General features: G+C 44.7%; 1 protein-coding gene across 5 annotated transcripts in view; it reads left to right on the top strand.

Moving 5' to 3' along the window:
• The first annotated feature begins 656 nt into the window (after positions 1-656).
• Positions 657-17298, top strand: part of tspan9a (tetraspanin 9a) — a 124065-nt gene continuing 107423 nt past the window's right edge. For 2 of the 5 annotated variants that reach the window (XM_037450552.2, XM_037450549.2), the window contains exons 1-2: positions 657-813; positions 13362-13406. The gene's annotated coding sequence lies outside the window, so the exon portion shown is untranslated. Of the gene's footprint in view, positions 814-9168; positions 9362-13361; positions 13407-17298 lie in introns of those variants that run through there. The other 3 variants (XM_062562846.1, XM_037450551.2, XM_062562847.1) reach the window with 3 other exon arrangements.

Here is a 17298-nt window from a genome sequence, read left to right as displayed (position 1 = left end):
CAACCGTTTGAAATTGAAAATAACTCCTGCTTTACTAACACTGTGTGTTAGTGTGAGAATGAAAGGAACAGTTATGACGTGTTGGCTTTGATTGCCTTTAAATGACCTCTGCACTCTATTGACCTACTTTAACCTGTTAATTACCCCTATAGGGGAAAGTAAACACAATGCATGTATTTCATTTGGGAAAATGAACAGATTTATGAAGTAATTGAATCACTCAGGGAGTTAAAAAAGATTTGAAACTTTCGTCGTTTTTTTTTTTTTTAAACTTAATTAATCCTACATCCAAACATGAACATAACTAGTTACTCCCAATATGTATTTAAGTAAATTACATATTTCCCGTGCCATTTACATTACATCGCTGTCAAAACTTTATTTTCAACAACTGCCAAATGAATATAACGTATAGTTCTACCTCTGAGACTCATCTCGATAAATCAATCCATATTTAGATGTCCCCCCCCCCCCCTCTGCAGGAGCTCCGGTACTTTGACCCGCCTGTAGGAGTCACCAGAAGCCCTCCATCGCCTCCCGGAAAACTCTTTCCCAAACTCGCGCAGCTGGGACACCGAAAACTCTCAGGCAGAGAGCTCCGGGATGTTGTTTTTGTTGTAGTGGGGGGGGGGGGGGGGGGCGTGGGGGGCGTGGGGAGGGCGTGTCGAGGGTTGAAAAGGCGCACGCGGCGATAGGCTGTATTTTTGACGGCGCGGCAGCGGAGGTCCGGACGGGAAAGTTCCGGCAATTTGGTTCTCGTGTCGCGCGACAGGTTGCAGCGGTTCCACGGTGCCTTCCGAGCAGCTTCCGCAGGTGAGAGACGCCGTGGGTCTGTTGCGGTGTTTTGTGTGTATCATATCCGGCGCAACGTGGGGACGACCGACAGGCAGCGGCGTGTTACGGCCAGCGGGGACTTAATGACGTCATTACGGCCACAGCCCCCGACGGGATGTTTGTAGCACTGGGGAAAAAAAGCATTTGATGTTTTGATGTTCTTAAAATAGTACGAACTTTTTGTACGGACCTGATGGTATTTTAACTAGCCTACTGGGAAGGTTGTAAATTCTACAACGCCTTAATAATTACACTTATGAGTCATTATGAGTACTACTACATCATTTCAGCAGATGTTAATAAACTTTCAATGTGAACTCAAATTGTACCCAAAACTTTCCTCTCATCCTCATCAGTTCACTTGGTCGATCTATTCTTCCTCGTAGGAGGCCTAAAAAAAAAGGTTTTTGCTATGAGTTGCATTACTAGAAGTATCACATGTGTCTGGAGGAATGTCAAAAGCCCCTTCAGATGCAACAGCTGAGTGACGTTCTGCTTGGATCCATGCGAGCATCGTGCCTCCTTCAACAATGGGCTCGTCACCGGAGTCCCGTCTGTTTCGGGCGTGGCACAGCCGACAATCGGACGCGATCACGTCCCAATCACCGGGCTTTTGTACGGTTCTCACTGAGAGTCCATCCGCCGGCCCCAGTGCTGCCAGCGATGTCATTTTTCAGTCCTGACCTTTGCTTTTGAGTCCATTGCATTTTTTGGTTTATTTGATCAATAGTTGTCTCTAGAGGACAAAAACACAGTCTGTCTGTGATTCAGTGCAGTATAAAACCGTGGTGTTTTTGCTGTGGATCATGTCTATTCTGGTGTATGGGAGGAGGAGGAGGGAGAGGTCCTCCACCGTCTGACCCCCACATTCCTGCTTTCTTTCGTGGCATGAGGGTCAGTGCCCCCAACCATGAACCTCTGCTGAGAAGGACTATGTCCATTTTTCTACTAACTCTCACTAAAGCTTCACCAACACTTGGAGGGGGGGGGGGGATTTTCTCATTGGTTTCTACACACTGGATTAATTTCCCTGTTGTGTCGACAGGACGAAGGAGTCGGCTGCATCTCATTGTGTTCAGCTCTTCAGCAAGCCCTCGGATTACATAAGGAATCCGACACACAGTCGCTGACATCAAAGGGCGCAAACTCTGTCTCACCATTTTGAACCCGGTGACAATCGTCGCCTTTGTTGGGAGTTTTTTCTTCTGGGACCCGCCGGCTGATTCTCTGCGGTGGCAAACAAAAAGCAGCAATGTGAGCCTGTGACTGTGACCGCTCGGCTCTATGTGCTGTCCCTTCGTGAAAGTTCCTATTCTGTGGGACGGGGGGGGGGGGCGGGGGGGGACGGGCGGCACCGTCCGTGCTGGGTCGCACTCACTCCAACAGGCCCCCACAATAGATGAGCTGTGCTGCTATGTCAACATTTATCTCTCTAACCCTTCCCCCCCCCCCCCCCACCGTCCCCGTTTCCCCCCCCCCCCGAACTCCTGCCACTTCTTCTAATCACATCTTCCCTCTGGGCCAATCAGCAACAGGAAGAGCAGGGCTGTGTGCGTCGCCGCCTTTGCCCCTGTGAGATATCGCCGGGGCCCCCGTGACTCACCCCGACCGCGCATCTTGTGCCAGACGAGCCCGTGACGTAGAGCCTTGGTCTCGGTCCACCCGTTTTTTTCCACACGTGCCCTGCTCAAGCTGTGCATTCGTCCGATGCAGATCACACATCTCTCTCCCAGCCGACACACACACACACACACACACGCACACATGCTTTGCCTTCACGCTGACCTGGCTGTGTGGGTGTGTCGTTTTTTTGCCGTAGTCCCTCCTGGTTAGTTTGACCCCGCCGCACTCTGCCATGAACCCGGCGTATGGACACTCGAGTACAGTGGAAGAGGAGGCTCGACCGCTCTTCCTCCCGCTGCACCATGCGCAGTTTTGTGTCCGCACGGAGCAGGGATTTGTAACGTCAGACTCGTTGGTTTTAGCCTGCAGGGCTTCCTCTCCTGTGTAGTTATTGGCTTCGTCTGTGTTGGCAAGCTGATGTGCTCTTTTTAATCTGTTCTCTAAACCGGGAGCCAAATCACTTCACATCTCTAAAACATTTGTCTGGAGTTATTTTCCCGGAGTCATGTGTTTAACGCTTACAAATTTGATGTTTGAGTTATGGATTTCCATGATGGGATCTGGTAAAACATTGGGAGCAGATCCTGAATTACACAAAGTCAACCTTTCTGTTATGACGAAAGCGGGTTCTTCTTTATGCTGAGGTCGGGCAGCTCTACTTCAACATTTACACCCTCTTTCATTTTGGATTATTTACATTATTTTTTAGATTATTATGGAGAAATTAAAAGTGAGCACCTGCTTCTTAATAATGACACTTTTGTGTTGTTGACACACACGCACAAGCAGAGGCGGCCACTGCTGAGCCCGAGAGCTGCGGCGTAGTTTCCATTTGAAGAGAAGTCTCTCATTCATTCAAAGACATACGAGAGTTTGATGGGAAGGTATTGATTTTATTTGTGATTTTATCTTCAAATATGGAAGGGATCACTGTTTCATGTGACCATCTATACCCTGGATCAAACTCCTGTAGCCTGTTTAAAAACCCTTTCAACGTGTCCAGTACTGGGTAGGACCGTATTACTCTGCCATCAAATTGTACCATTATGTGGGTGGCTCCACACACCATAAACACCACTTTGATCGTGGAATGACTGAGTAATGCTGTACATGGAAAGTCTCACCTTTTAGCTTGTAACTGTATAACTACACTGTGAAGAAAAATGACAGCTTATCCAGTGCAGGCAATGTCATTAGAGGTTTCTGCTGGTAACGATACATCTTTTTTTGGCCATTTAGTGTTTTTTTTTTGGGAGATGTGTGCAGACTGTAAAGCCCTCTGAGGCAAATATTTAATTTACAAATGAAATCACAAATTCATTCCATACGTCTCACGCGTCCACTTTCTGTGACTCAATGTACAGGAATAGGGACACCGCCAGCAGAACTCATTTTTTTATCCATTTATTTACCAGAAGCATTTGCATGTCAGTTGTCAGTTGTCATAGTTTCTTCTCAAAAGGATTCCACTGTGATCCGGTACGGCAGAGGCTCGCATCAATCTTCTTCTTTCAAGGCAATATGATCTCCTGTACACAACAGACTAGTTTGTGATGGGAAATTCACCACTGGCGTCTCAATATTTCAAGATGTTGACATTCATTCGGCACTTGAGTGAGTGACTACATCCTGCAAATTAAAAAGAAGAAAATAAAAACAACATCGATGTTACCCCCCTCGATTTCAAAGGCTGCAGATGAAAGACCTACCTGTACCGCCAGCCATCAAGGCTTTATCCTACCGGTTATCACTGACACCCAAATGACTACAAAAAAACTTCTCCCCCACGGTTAGTCACTAAACAAATTGCAAATCACACCTCTGTTGTTCTAAGGCGTCAGATGCATTTGAATTCCACTTGGAAAAGCACTTTGGTTTAACCATCTCCGAGGGGAAAACAAGAGAAAAGGGAGAAAAAAAAAATCAATGCACCATTTCCCACCCTGCCTGCTTTGTTGGCACAACGTGTCCTCTCTTGTGGGCTCTGCTTAAATGCTTGTTGAATTAAAAAAAAAAAAGGACCCTGAAAGACCAACCCCCTCACCGGCTTTGAAAGCGGTTGTCGTGATTAACGACACACAAGGGAGCCTCATTGGTAAAGGCACAGGCAGCTCTCCTCCTGCCTCATGCCAACGGTCTAGTCAAAAAGCTCGCTACAGAGCCCGACTAAACGGGATCCGCTCGGGATGCTTAGTGGCCACCTCACACATGGCGTCCTTTTCACTGTATAGTATAAGTTCCTTTAAATATAATAGTCTATAGGTTAAATTGCAATGACCCAAAGCATGCAGAGGCTGATTAATACATGAGGTTCGCCTGGTCTAAATTCAACTTAGTGACACAAACATGCGCCGTATCTTATTAACCTGCCAACTCACACACTATGTGCCAAATGTTTTTTTTTTTTTTCATGATTCATTTAATGCTCATGAGATATATTGGATCTCTTCATCTCCCAGCATCTGGATGCACACATCGCTGAACGCTACGTCCCATCAGTGAAATACATGCTTCCGTCTCACGGGTCTTTTCAAATCTGGTCCTACACAGGCTTTCAGAAACTAACTCAAACTTTTTTTGCGGTGCTAGAGGTGTGGTTTTAGGTACGGTAATGTCTCTCCACCAGATTATAAATTCAGACACACATTTTCCTCCGAGGCCGACTCCTGCCAAGGTTTGTGAACCCATGACAGCTCTTCCATCACTAACACCAGGTGGACTCGAATCGTCTTGACAAATTTCGGATAACTATCATGGAATTTGGCAGATATCAATAATATAACCGTAAGGGTGAATTCTAATGACGGATGATTCCGTGACTTTTCATCCTGAGCCACGATCTGCGATGACAGTTGGCAGGTCGTACTCGTGTGACTTTAACGTTTTCTATGTAAGAGGAACAGGCCGAAAACGGGTTGTTTTTCATTTTTGTCCACATGCTTTTAAATAAGACAAGCAGAAAAAAATGTCATCTGAAACTAATAAAGACAGAGATTCAATCTGAGAAGGGACATGTCAGAGACAGTTTGACAGGTTCGACGCTGCAAAGGGCAGGTGAAGGTTTAACCTTTTTAATGTCAAATAAAACGGGATTGGTCTCGATGATTGACGCGCTTGATCTTTTCATCTCGTTTTTACATTTGACTTGTTGGGATGTTTTTCTGGAAAAGAAAACAACTGAGGATGAATAGCCTACATTTCTCCAAGATTAGAACTTATCTTGATCATCATGTCCTGTTATTTCAAGAGGGTTGCATTGGATTTCCAATATCCTGCCGCATTGTTTGTATTTACACAAAAGCAAAGCATTGCATGTTTGTACAAAGTGTGTGTGTGTGAGTATTTTTGATGTGGTCCACTAACTGCACAATAGGCCCAAAAACTGGTCGTTTTGAGGAAGTTATACTTTATTTCATTACGATAAATGATTTGGAGATTTTCATTTATTGAAAAAGCAAATAATTGACTACTTTGTTTCCCACCAAATTGTGTAATTGTCTGTAAATCCGCTGGTGTGTTGATGTTGATGGAGCCATTACATACACAGTTTGAGCCCAGTGACATAAAAGCAATGAGTTCCTGTTTAGAGAAGCTTGCCAAATCTGATGTGTCTTTGGTTTCATGAATGATCCTTTCGTATGAACTTCTATCACAAGTACAACTCATCACATGTCCTTAAAGGTCTCATGTCCATCTACAGAGGTTAGGAGCTGTATGTTTTTGTATATATACCATGCAGCCTTTTGGATAGTTCAACGTCAATGTTGTTTTGGGATGTATTTGTTGTGTGTGTAAGTGTTGAAATGGATATGTCAGTTTGTTGTACTGGCAGGAATGCATTTGAATCTCAGAATGAGTGCTATTTTAAGAGGCAGTGATGCTCGTCGCTTCAGGGCAATGAACTTGAGTACTGTGTTGAATAACTGTCACTTTCTCCACATTTTCCTTCCAATGTGAGTTTCTTCAGCCAAGCGTGTAAGGATCCCATAGACAAAAAACAGCACGGCTATTTGCACTTTGAATACTCCAGATATGCCCAGTTGTTGTGTACCTTTTTAAAATCTATGAGGAGGACTTCTTGAGACCATGCTCATTTACCGAGGAGGATTATAAGTGGGGAAACCATTTAACTCTCATTAAATCTGTTAAATTCTTTTGCAAGTTGGCACACTTCAGGCTGCAGATGGCAATTTGTGCCACTTTTGAGAAACCCGTGCTGGAAAAGTGAAAACAAAGTTACATTTCAAAGATTCTGAGACTTCAGTTGTTTTCCTTTGTGACGTTCACAAATAGATGGATGATCGTGTTGAGATCACCAGCCTCATCACACCCTTCACCACAGTTCATGTTTTTGCTATGTTATTATTTTAGCACAGACCCTCCAACAAACTTTTCCCCAGAAATGAAACTAATTTCTAAGGAAGCTTCCTAGAAGAGAGTTTCCATCAGTACATTCTTCCGGGAAATGTTGCCTTACGTGGTCTCCTCACAAAATGATTGAACTCTTCTTCTCAATTGTGAGTATTTTCTGCTTTGCTTTACTCCATGTGATGCTAATCTCCAACTTGTTGTGATGATATTGCACATGCTTGTAGGGCACTAGTGCCCTACAAGCATGTGCAATATCACCCCTCCCCCCCCCCCCCCCCCTGTGCGCTCTGAGCCTGTTTGACACACACATTCACGTATTTCGAAAGATTCCGTTTAACATGCAAATCGGACGGGCCTGCAGAGCCTGCAATCTGAATGGGCTCGTACTCGCTCAGGAAACCGTTTTCGGGTTCACGATTGAGTCCATACACGGGGACAGAGTGAATGCATGAATGCAGGCATTGTGACCGTGATGACACTGGATGACAAATGTTGATGGAGTTTTGCTATTTTCGACACGTTTCAAGTCCCACGTTTGTGCCTGATCACACCAACTGAAGAACGTGCTCAGCTGTGGGAACGTTTTGACTGATAAATCCTCGTCGATTGACATCTTGTTGTCGTGTCAATGCAGGAAAAACAGAGGAATGCCGTATTTACGAACCAATTAATTAAACTGTCATTAATTAAACGTGCATGAAAATTGAATTGGGCAAAGTCTTCAGAAATTGGACTCCATCCTGCTGTGAGACAATGAAGGGTTTGAGGATGCAGAGTTTGGAGCAGGCACATTCCTCCCTTGGCGTCCTGGCACTGGCGGGGATGTGACGTGATGAGCGTGTCTCTGCTGCTGACCGGAGGAGGCTCGAGGTGAAGGAGGGTCGCATGTGATGAAATGACAACTGATATCAGAAGAGAGGAAAAGAGAGGAAAAGCCGTAAAAGTAGATTTTATTCACAGAGCCATAATAACTGCAACAAAGGAACATTACTGATGTCTTTTAAGGCGTATGACTGTTGAGTTTTGCATGGTAGCTCCCCTCTCAAAGCCGGTGTGTCACAGCGTGCTGACTGAGGACTGTAATACTCAGACACAAGCTTTTTGGTGGGAACTTTTCAACAACTTCCCACTCGAGCCTCAGCTCCTCCCGACTCGTGTCGGTGACTGTTGACTGTTAATGTCCCGTGAAACCCGAAAGCGGTTGACGTCACCGTGCGCGTACATCTCCCCATCCACTGCTACTACCTCGCTTTTTAATATGCATGCAATCCCTTTCATAGCTGCTTGGTATGCTCATGGAATTTGCAGTTTAGTGATTTATGGGTCTGTCATTATATACTGTTGAAGATGTATTGATCTCTGAGGCGTCATCAGTCATAGTGAGTCCCAGAGGTCGAACTTATTTTTACTGCTTTTGTATTAGAAATGCATATCCCATATTTCAGTTCAGTACATCAGTCTGCCTGGACAAATTTCACAGCAAACGAACAGCAGCTGCTGTTAAATTAACTGATCTTCAAACGTATTCATTCTCTTGTAAAAAATCTTAATTTTAAAAATGGCGGAATTATGCAATGAACCCGGAAATGTGAGACTCTGGAAAGGATGTAGTTAGCAGACCAATCACAGCCTTGCGGGCTGCGTGAGCTCGCAAAGCTTTTGACGCAAGTCTAAAAAAATTGGTTGACACAAGCAAGCATGCAAGAGGGGACAAAGGCGCGCAAGAGGGGGTGAAAAGGCCCGCAAGGGGACGCAAAAGCATAAACTAGGCTTAACAGTTACGTAAATGACTTCTTAGTGCTTACTTTGACCGAATTTTGGATCCTAAAGGGTTCGATAGAAACATAACGCTGAGCAGTGACGTGCGGCAGTGCCGCCCCTATGTCATCATGAAATGTAAAAAAAAAAAAGATTAGAAAAATATAATGATTTTATATATATAATTCCACTGATCTGTAATAGAAGTGTAATTATTAGGTTCCAATCAATCCAATGATTATTATGGGCAATATCGCTGAATTTGTATATTTTCCTGTCCAAATACGGGGAGGCGGCAGCGAAGCCTCCACTCGGATTGCGCAATCCCTCATAAACCCGGTTGAGTTTGCTCAATTTGGGTATGTGTAATTATTGTCTCCAATGTAATGTTTGTACAGTTTTATCACATGTCTTCACACCCCATAGCCTGGGTCTTGAATTGTTGTTAATAACGTGACCTGCTTTTCACTGCTGGAGGCTGAGTCAGTACCTCCGTCTGCCTGAAGGGGGCGTGTTGAGCTCACGGGCTCGTTCTGCTGTCGTTTTTCTTCACGTATTACGGACAGACGGCATAGTTAGCATGTGCTAGCTAAAACAGTCAAGTAACGAACGTCAAGTGCACATCACCAGTCCTTTAAGACTCGTACCGACCAAAGACGAGCAATAATGTCTCATGAGACCAAGAGACGGAACTAAAAGAAGATAAAGACGACTTTTACACCATAGAGATGTTTGTCCAGAAGGCGAATGGATTTAACATAATTTACAAGTAAAGGTAAGAGCACGCAGACACTGCTGTACACGACACAAATTGATAACCAGCCCAATTTTAATAATATTTAAAAAAAAATATGAAAGATTTAGGCAATAAGGTACGAGAGGCTGTACTTTATTGTAAATAATGGGTTAATAAGGGTGTTGTTGGCAAACCTTGTCCGTGACATAAGTAAACAGCTGCCTTTCAGCACAACACAAGTAGACACTAAACTTTGTGTATTGCATTTCAGTAGCCTACAGAAAATTTCTGTTCAACAAACAAACAACATTGGGAACTCTGTTTGTTAGCCTAGCACCAGAAATTGGTCGATGATTAGCAATAGATTGACATTAATTTTATATTTTGATCACCGCACAGAAACGGGTACGTTATGGCTCAATTCAGTACACCCCGTGACTCCCTTCCAACCAATCAGAAGGCTTGATTTCATCTACCCGTATTCTAAAAGAATACTGGTTATGTTTCATATCCTGTATTGTGTAGTCAGTGTGCAAGCCGCAAGTTGAATGGTGATTTTATGCTACTTTGTTGAATTTGTAAATCTGACTTTGAAAGAGTCAGTTTCTCCCCAGCCACCAACCTCACGCACGTCACTGATGCTGAGAGACGTAGCAGTGTGACGGAGGGCTCTCACAGTGAGAAGTTCACATGGACTAATACACAGGTAATGTCAGTCGGCCTCGAGGCTCCTTACAGAGGTCATGGGTGGCTCATGGCTTCTATTAGGTGTTTCCTAATAGAACTCCACCATGTGATTTTCCTCCCTCACTCGCACACCCTTGAGACTAGCTGAGGAAAGCCACTGTGGCATAAACCATCCAGAGGGCCAGATGTTCTGAGATGCATTTTACTGTAGGTTGTAACTTTAATCATACGGCTCTCTGCATCATGATCAATTAATTATGGAAAGAAAGTTCCCAGTAGTTGAGTAAAGTTATACTGTGTGACCGTCATGCAAGTGGCTGTGAATACTATGACTGCTGCCGTCTGGGGACAAAATTGGTTCTTGCAATGCCAGAAAAAGAAAAAAAAATGTAAATATGCAATATCAATTGAAGCAAGAATAGTGAGTGGCAGCAAGAATTGTTTGGAATTAATGAAAATAGTTCAAACGTGCGTTCTTTATTACATTGGACTGAGCCTTGTCTGGAAAAACAGATAAAAACAAATCACAAAAGAAAAGAATACATTTTTTAATCTTACTCTGCAGTGGTAACATCTAATCACAACACCAATAAGGTTAAAGTTTTTTGGCTTGTGTTGAGCTCTTCACTTGGGAATGTTGGAAGGTTTTTACACAGGGTTCGGTAGAGGAATACATATCTAGCCTCACACAATTTCCTCATTTATCCCGATATCACAGGACTGTATCCTGAAATTCACAGAATCCCTACGCTTAGCTCTTTAAGATTGCCGTAAACATTCCTGCGAGGTTATGTTCCTGTATATTAACGTCACGCTAACGTTCTCTAATGTTCGTTCCCCAGAGCTTTTATTGCTAACCTTCCACTAACGTTCCTGGTAGGTCGTGTCCCTGACTTTTCTCGAACCTTGCTGGAGCTTTTTTGCTAACCTTCTTGAGTTTAAATCCATCTTTTATACATTCCTTGCAGCTTTAGATGAACACAGCTCATATACTGTTGAAGAGAATCCTCTCACCAGGGATGTTCCTCAGCGTTATCGCACTAGAACTAGTTCATGGATTCATGGCCGTTTTATTCATGAGATCAGATCCCCTGTGCAACAGCTCTTTGTGTGGTCGTATTTGACGATGTGATCAGGATGCCCGCGTGGGACAACACAAATAGAGTTTTATCTTGTCTCGCTCAGTCTTCCTGCTTCACCCGAGGCTTCAGAGCTGTCTGGAAACACGGCTGTCTTCTCTCAGGGTGAAAGTTCAGTCGTTACCAAACTCAGACGGCAGGGATTCAGGCAGGCTTGGAGGCGAATTGTTTGGAAGCGGAACGGTTTGTGTGTGCGGACACAAATGCACTCACACAACCTCCGTTTTTAACCTTTTATTTTAAAGCCGTGGAAACTGCAGGCAGAGTACCGGTAAGACAAAGGGCTGGCGGGTTAAACTGGGACCAGCATGGTCGGGAACATGAGAACATGAATGGGGATTTGATTAGTTATCGGAGGTAGGTGTGTGAACAGGTGAAGGGCGTTTTGACTGACGAGGTGGGAGTGACTGAAGAATGGAGTGAGGAGGGTGTGGAGCTGAACTGGTGACAGGTAGATGGGGGTTAAGAACATGCGCGGCGGCTACAGGGCCAAGCAGCAGATTGTCTGTTCTGACCACATGATTTAGTCTAATCTATGATTTTGTAGGCAGCTAAATGGAAGATATATGGTTATATACCACCCTGATTCTCGCTGGTTGTCATTGTTCTGTAACACTATTTCACATTTTGTCGGATCAGCGTATTTAGTAGGACTGCAACCAGAGGTCAAGGTTAAGTCCAAGGTACTATAACCCGTAAGACATTGGTAATAAAGGCCCATCACAATACGTAGAGCTATTACTACTTTAATTTGGAAGATTTTGTTCCTTGTTTACTTCTTGTGAAATTCTGGCAAAAACGCATTGTGCACGCACAAATAAACACATTGTGCTCTTTAGTGTATCTATCTTTTGACTCTATTTTTTGTTTTATTTTTGCTTGTAAAATAAGAATTTCATTGTCCAGAGTAACGTGTTAAACTGTACGCATGACAATAAATATCTTGAATCTTAATTTTGCTGCAATTATGCTTTGGTTTTCACCACAAGCAGCTGAAACCTTGAGGGAGTATCTCACAGTCTTGCCTACTGTACCCATATGTACTGAGAGCTGGATTCAACCTTCCTCCAGAGAGCTGCTAGTAGTATGAAATCAGACCTGAAATCAGACCAGGGGCCTGTACCATGATGGCAGTTCAACAAACTCAGGGTTCCAGGATTGGTTCAGAATTGACAAAACCAAACCGAAGCAATCGGGCTTTATTGGTACCATGATGCCGCTTATCAACTCACTTTGTCGACCCAGGCTTTGATCCTCAAACGCTGATTACTCTGCGCGCGCGTGACAATTCATTCATATACCCTGCAGATCCAAATGAATGAACTCACACATTCTAGATTGGATGTTCTCAAAGGTCTGATAAATGCTAGCTCCAAAAACAAGCAGAAGTTGTGTTTACATTCCCTATTGTTCTAGTCCATTGCGTAATCATTTGTACCACACAAGATTGTAGGACAATAAAAATAAGCTGAGTCGACTTTGCTATTAGTGATAGTTTGCTTACTTTTCCCATCCTGTTTTACCCTCGTCTTCCTCTTCGTTCTATATTTCGTTCTTCCATAATTCTCTCCAGTCAATTATGTTGGAGACACCGCAAAAGCAGTCTGAATGGCTGGTGCCCGTGGTTTAGTGCGAGGTCATGTGACAGGTTGTGGACGGGCAACCTGCAGGATCCACATGGGACACTTCACGAGCAACAACATTAAAGGTTAGGTAATCTATCAAACGCATTAGGATTATCTCATTTCAGGCATGTCGAAACGTATTGTCTGTGACTATTATTATCAGGCAGTTGGACTATTTAATGTTGTGGCCGTTGTCAGGAGTCATTTTAATGACGCCGCATTCTGTCATCCTCCGTAATAAAGATTTGTCCAAATGTGCGGTCCGTGGCAATGGCCCCGCTTCATAGGGAAGGAGGTTGGGTATCCGTTGTTACTTTAGCATCGGCGTTCAATGGACGTGTTTTTACATTTCATTCCAACCGTTCAAAGCTGTTTTGGAGGTTTGTTTAGAACAGCACTTACTATTCCACTGTGGCCTTCTGTCTTTCCAAATCACTTCTAATAACTCTCATTCTCCAAACATCTACATTTAGGTAGCCCACTCGTTTGGCCTTCCTTGCCGTCATTGTTGTGCAGATCGTTTTTTTTTTTTTCTTTCTACACTCATTAATTGCTCTCAGTCCCTGTTTCTCTTCCTCTGTTTGACAGGCTTTTCGCAGGCAAACCGCAGAGAGCCCAACCCCATCTGAGCCGGTGAGAAACTACGCCATGTTACAGCCTTGTCTTATCAAACTGCGTCCACTTTGTTTAAGGCAGCACTTTGAGGGAGCCGAGATGATCTTGAAGTCTAGATATGAGTGGAATGGTAAAGATTGGGATGGAATGGGCCAAGTCACCTAGCCTCTGTGCTCTTTAGTGCGTAGTTTGGGATATTTCCCAGCTCGCTCCAGGGTGTTGTAGTAGGAAGGACAATAAATAGATCTGCCAGGAAATGCGCTGCTGGGACTAAATCACACATTGTTCAGGGCTGACTTTCTGCTCTGGTATGGCTGTGCTTCCTGTCCAGCCACCTCCAAACCGAGGGGTGGGTGAACTACAGGAAATTGCCCCCCACGCACACACCGACACCGACACACAAACACTCTGACACAAGCCCTATGCCTTAAATCTTAGGCACATAACCTTCATGACCTCCAGGGATGCCTGGAGCAGTAATTGGTTATGGACATAAATTATTTTGACAAAAAAGATTGCAGAAACACATGGAAAAGCAGCCCGATTTCGATGTGGTCACTAAGGTTACCAAGTACGTGGCAGCAAGAATAGTGAGTGGCAGCAATCTTTTCCCTGCTTGTCCCTGTTTTATCTGTGTAATCATGTCAAAAAAGTACTTTTGAAGGTTCGTGAACAAGCTGGCCAATGGTAAATGCTTTCTATTCCAACCACTTTGCATACATGCTTTACATACATGCCAACAGTTACCATATGCATGTAAATATTCATCTACCATACACCACATTCATGTCAGAGGCAGCCAAACAAGATTTCCCCTGCTCATCGGATTCGATCTTATCGTTAACTAACAAAATGACACCTCCAAGCAGCTTGGGATTCAGTATTTTGCCCAAGGACACTTTCGACACATGAAATGTGCATCGATCGATCAGTGTTGATGCAGCTTTATTGTACTCCCAGGCAAACAAAAACAGGTCGTAGCATCAGCGACGCCGCCCACTGTCAAGCTGCCATCCCGAGGCAGAATAATGTATGCTGACACGTATATAAGGCAGCACTCTGGATCATGATCCAGGCAGCACTGTGGGAAAGCTTTGCTGCTGCTTTTCCTTCTGGGGGGGGGCGGGGGGGGGGGGTCACACACTGTCGACAGAAAGCAGCATTGAAGCCTCTCAGGGTCCTTTGCTCCGTATACTCTGTGTTCCTCCAATGTTGTCGGCTCAGGTCAAACACTGTGATTATAATCAAGCTCCTCGTGGCTTCGGCTCCACTTGTTCAGGGACCTCATTGGACTGTCCAGCGAGGCAGCGACCTCTGGCAGGCACCGTGGGTTCTACAGTCGGGTGCATGACATCTGCTAATGTCTCGATGTGTTTCTTTGGTCTGTCTGCTTCTGAAGAAGGCATGCGAGCTAGCATCAACCAATCACAGCGAAGGCAAACGCTTCACCGACGTTTGCCGCTGCCAAGTTTCTATTTCCTCTTTCCATTCAATGGCAGGAACATCTGGGCCCTCAGCTGGCTCTGAGTAATAAAAGAAGTTGTCCTTGGAGACAGGATGGTCTGGACAGGTTTTTTTTTGGAGGGGAAGAAACAACTTTTCTATAAATCCCTGTGGCAGGGTAGATGTTCCTGTCAGTGGAAGCTTTTTTTCGTCGCGCTTATTCACTTTGCTTTTTAAATTCTGCTCACACTTTTCTCCTGTAGCGGCGTCCAACAAGGACAACAGATGGCAGACTGGTCTGTATATTCCTTCTCTGCAGTTTTAAATAGTCTCACTTTCTCAAATAGTTGTAATTCTGCAGATTCAGTGCTTTATTAAAACTACTTGCGATACTTGAGGGGGGGGGGGATTTAAATTGTCCATCTTAAACGGTGTGGAGGCATGTGTTTAGGCGACTGCCAGCTGGTGTGATGGCATGTTTCTTTATGTCAGAGACTCCTCGTGCTTCTGCTGTGCTCGCACCTCAGGTTTCATTGTCTGCCGTCGACAAGTGGGACCACGGACACATGTTTTTCCATCGCTGGGGAGTAATGGTGCTAGTTAACGAGGATAGAAAAATGCAGTGAATTTTTGGCACGCTTTGCTTGTGACCTACACAGTGTGTATTAATGACTACTTTATGGGAGGCTTTCCTGAAAGAAAATCCGGGTAAATCATAAGCAAAAAAACAACGATCCGTACCCCGTCGACCTTTGGCCTCTATTGCATCCGGCTCACCTGCACTTTGTCACCTTCCGTTGCTCATTTCCTTGTTTTTCACCTAATCTGCAAGTGAGAAAAGTGTGAAGAAAATGGACTGTAACAGAACTCAAAGGCCAGCTGGCCTGCGCTTTTCTCACCAGGGCGGCCGCAGAAACCTCATAGCCGCAGCTCTCCGTGTCCTGTGGACTGTTCCTTTTGTGTCGTCTCTTCGGCCTTCTCAGTTGGAGGAGTGACGGTGTTGTGGCTGCCCGGTAATCCCTGAGAGGGGGAAGCGGAAGGAATGGAAGATGAAGGACGAGGAGGTTGAAGGAGAAGGGGAAAAAGGGGCCTGTATTTCACAGCCCCAGTTGTGATCTTTCTGTAGGAACATCAAGGCGCTGCTCCACTGCAGCGCGGCTCTCCAGCGCCACACGACAGCCTCGCTGTTACAGGGTCAAATGGGTTCAAATGGGATTGTGGACTTCAATCAAACTAGAAGGGATGAGGCGGAACGTTGACTTTCCTTTTAATGGAAGGGGTTTTTCGCTTTTGTCGTCCGAAAACACATCTCTACCAAGCCTGTGTGTGATGTTGGATCTTTTTGAAGCAGTAAGGGCTCGTAGACTCGTGTCCACCTTGAATGAACAAAACGACTTTGTGTTGATTTGATTTCTGACAAATGCAACATTTCTCTTGCAATAATACCGCTTTACATCGTTTCTGGTCAAAGAGTGTGTCTACACATTACAAATGCCGTAGACTTTGTGATGAAAAGCAAGCCATCCTACTTCTTTTACTAGAGACTCTGGTGGGTTTGAGGACATCGGGAGCATCAATCTGGGTCACAGCAAGATTTCTTTGCACCGTTCTCACTTTGTTTCAAGGCTTCTTTGTGCCTCATCTGCAAGCTTTCCTTTTTATAATATTTACCATAGCCCCCTACCAGCGACTACACATGATGATAGAAGGTGAGTAAGATCCTCTTCCATATTTTTCGAGCTCGCCTAATAAGCTCTCAGAACGGACCCAGATGAGCAGGTATTAATCACCCTCGACCGCTCCGGCTCATTTGGGGTTTCATCAAAAGACTTGCAGTACAAATACTTTGCCTCTGAAGTGCCCTCTGCTGCTTTCACCCCATTAGGAAAGCGTGTGCTTTTACATGGGACCTTTTAAAAACCTAAAGCAGGAGCCGAAAAAACCCCCCATATTGAATATGAAAAGATAAATGGACTGTTTTTAAGCTGTACGAAACTCAAAGCTTTTTGAGGTCACTGACGTCTCCGCTCGTAGATGAATGCCGCGCTACACTTTAAATTCTCCAAAGCCTTCCCAAAACTTAAAAAAATATGTGTTTCTGCTTGCTCGCCTGAATGAACTCACTGCAGCACCAGCGCACCCACGCTGTAATGACCGGGCCTCATTCATTCTGCTTAAAAACGGCACTTTTACCCTTCCTCTCACTGCGTGTGTGCCAGTTGTGTTTGTTCGACATTCAGGCCTCGTCTCCTGTGAGGACCTGAATAGCACAGAAATCCCCAAAAGGGACCGATGAGTGACGTTTCAGTGGCAAGCTGTAAACTCTTAACAATGGCTATGAGCATTTCCCTCTCTCTCTCTCTCTCTCTCTCTCTCTCTCTCTGAAGGCAGAGAGGGAGGATTAATATTCAAGTTGACCGTGTCCCAGAGCCTCCTGCCCACTGCCTGTCCCCGGTGCTATTGTAAA

Source organism: Pungitius pungitius, chromosome 6, assembly GCF_949316345.1.
Source record: "Pungitius pungitius chromosome 6, fPunPun2.1, whole genome shotgun sequence".
In the NCBI taxonomy this organism is placed as follows: domain Eukaryota; kingdom Metazoa; phylum Chordata; class Actinopteri; order Perciformes; family Gasterosteidae; genus Pungitius; species Pungitius pungitius.
This window is presented reverse-complemented; position numbering and strand designations above follow the sequence as displayed.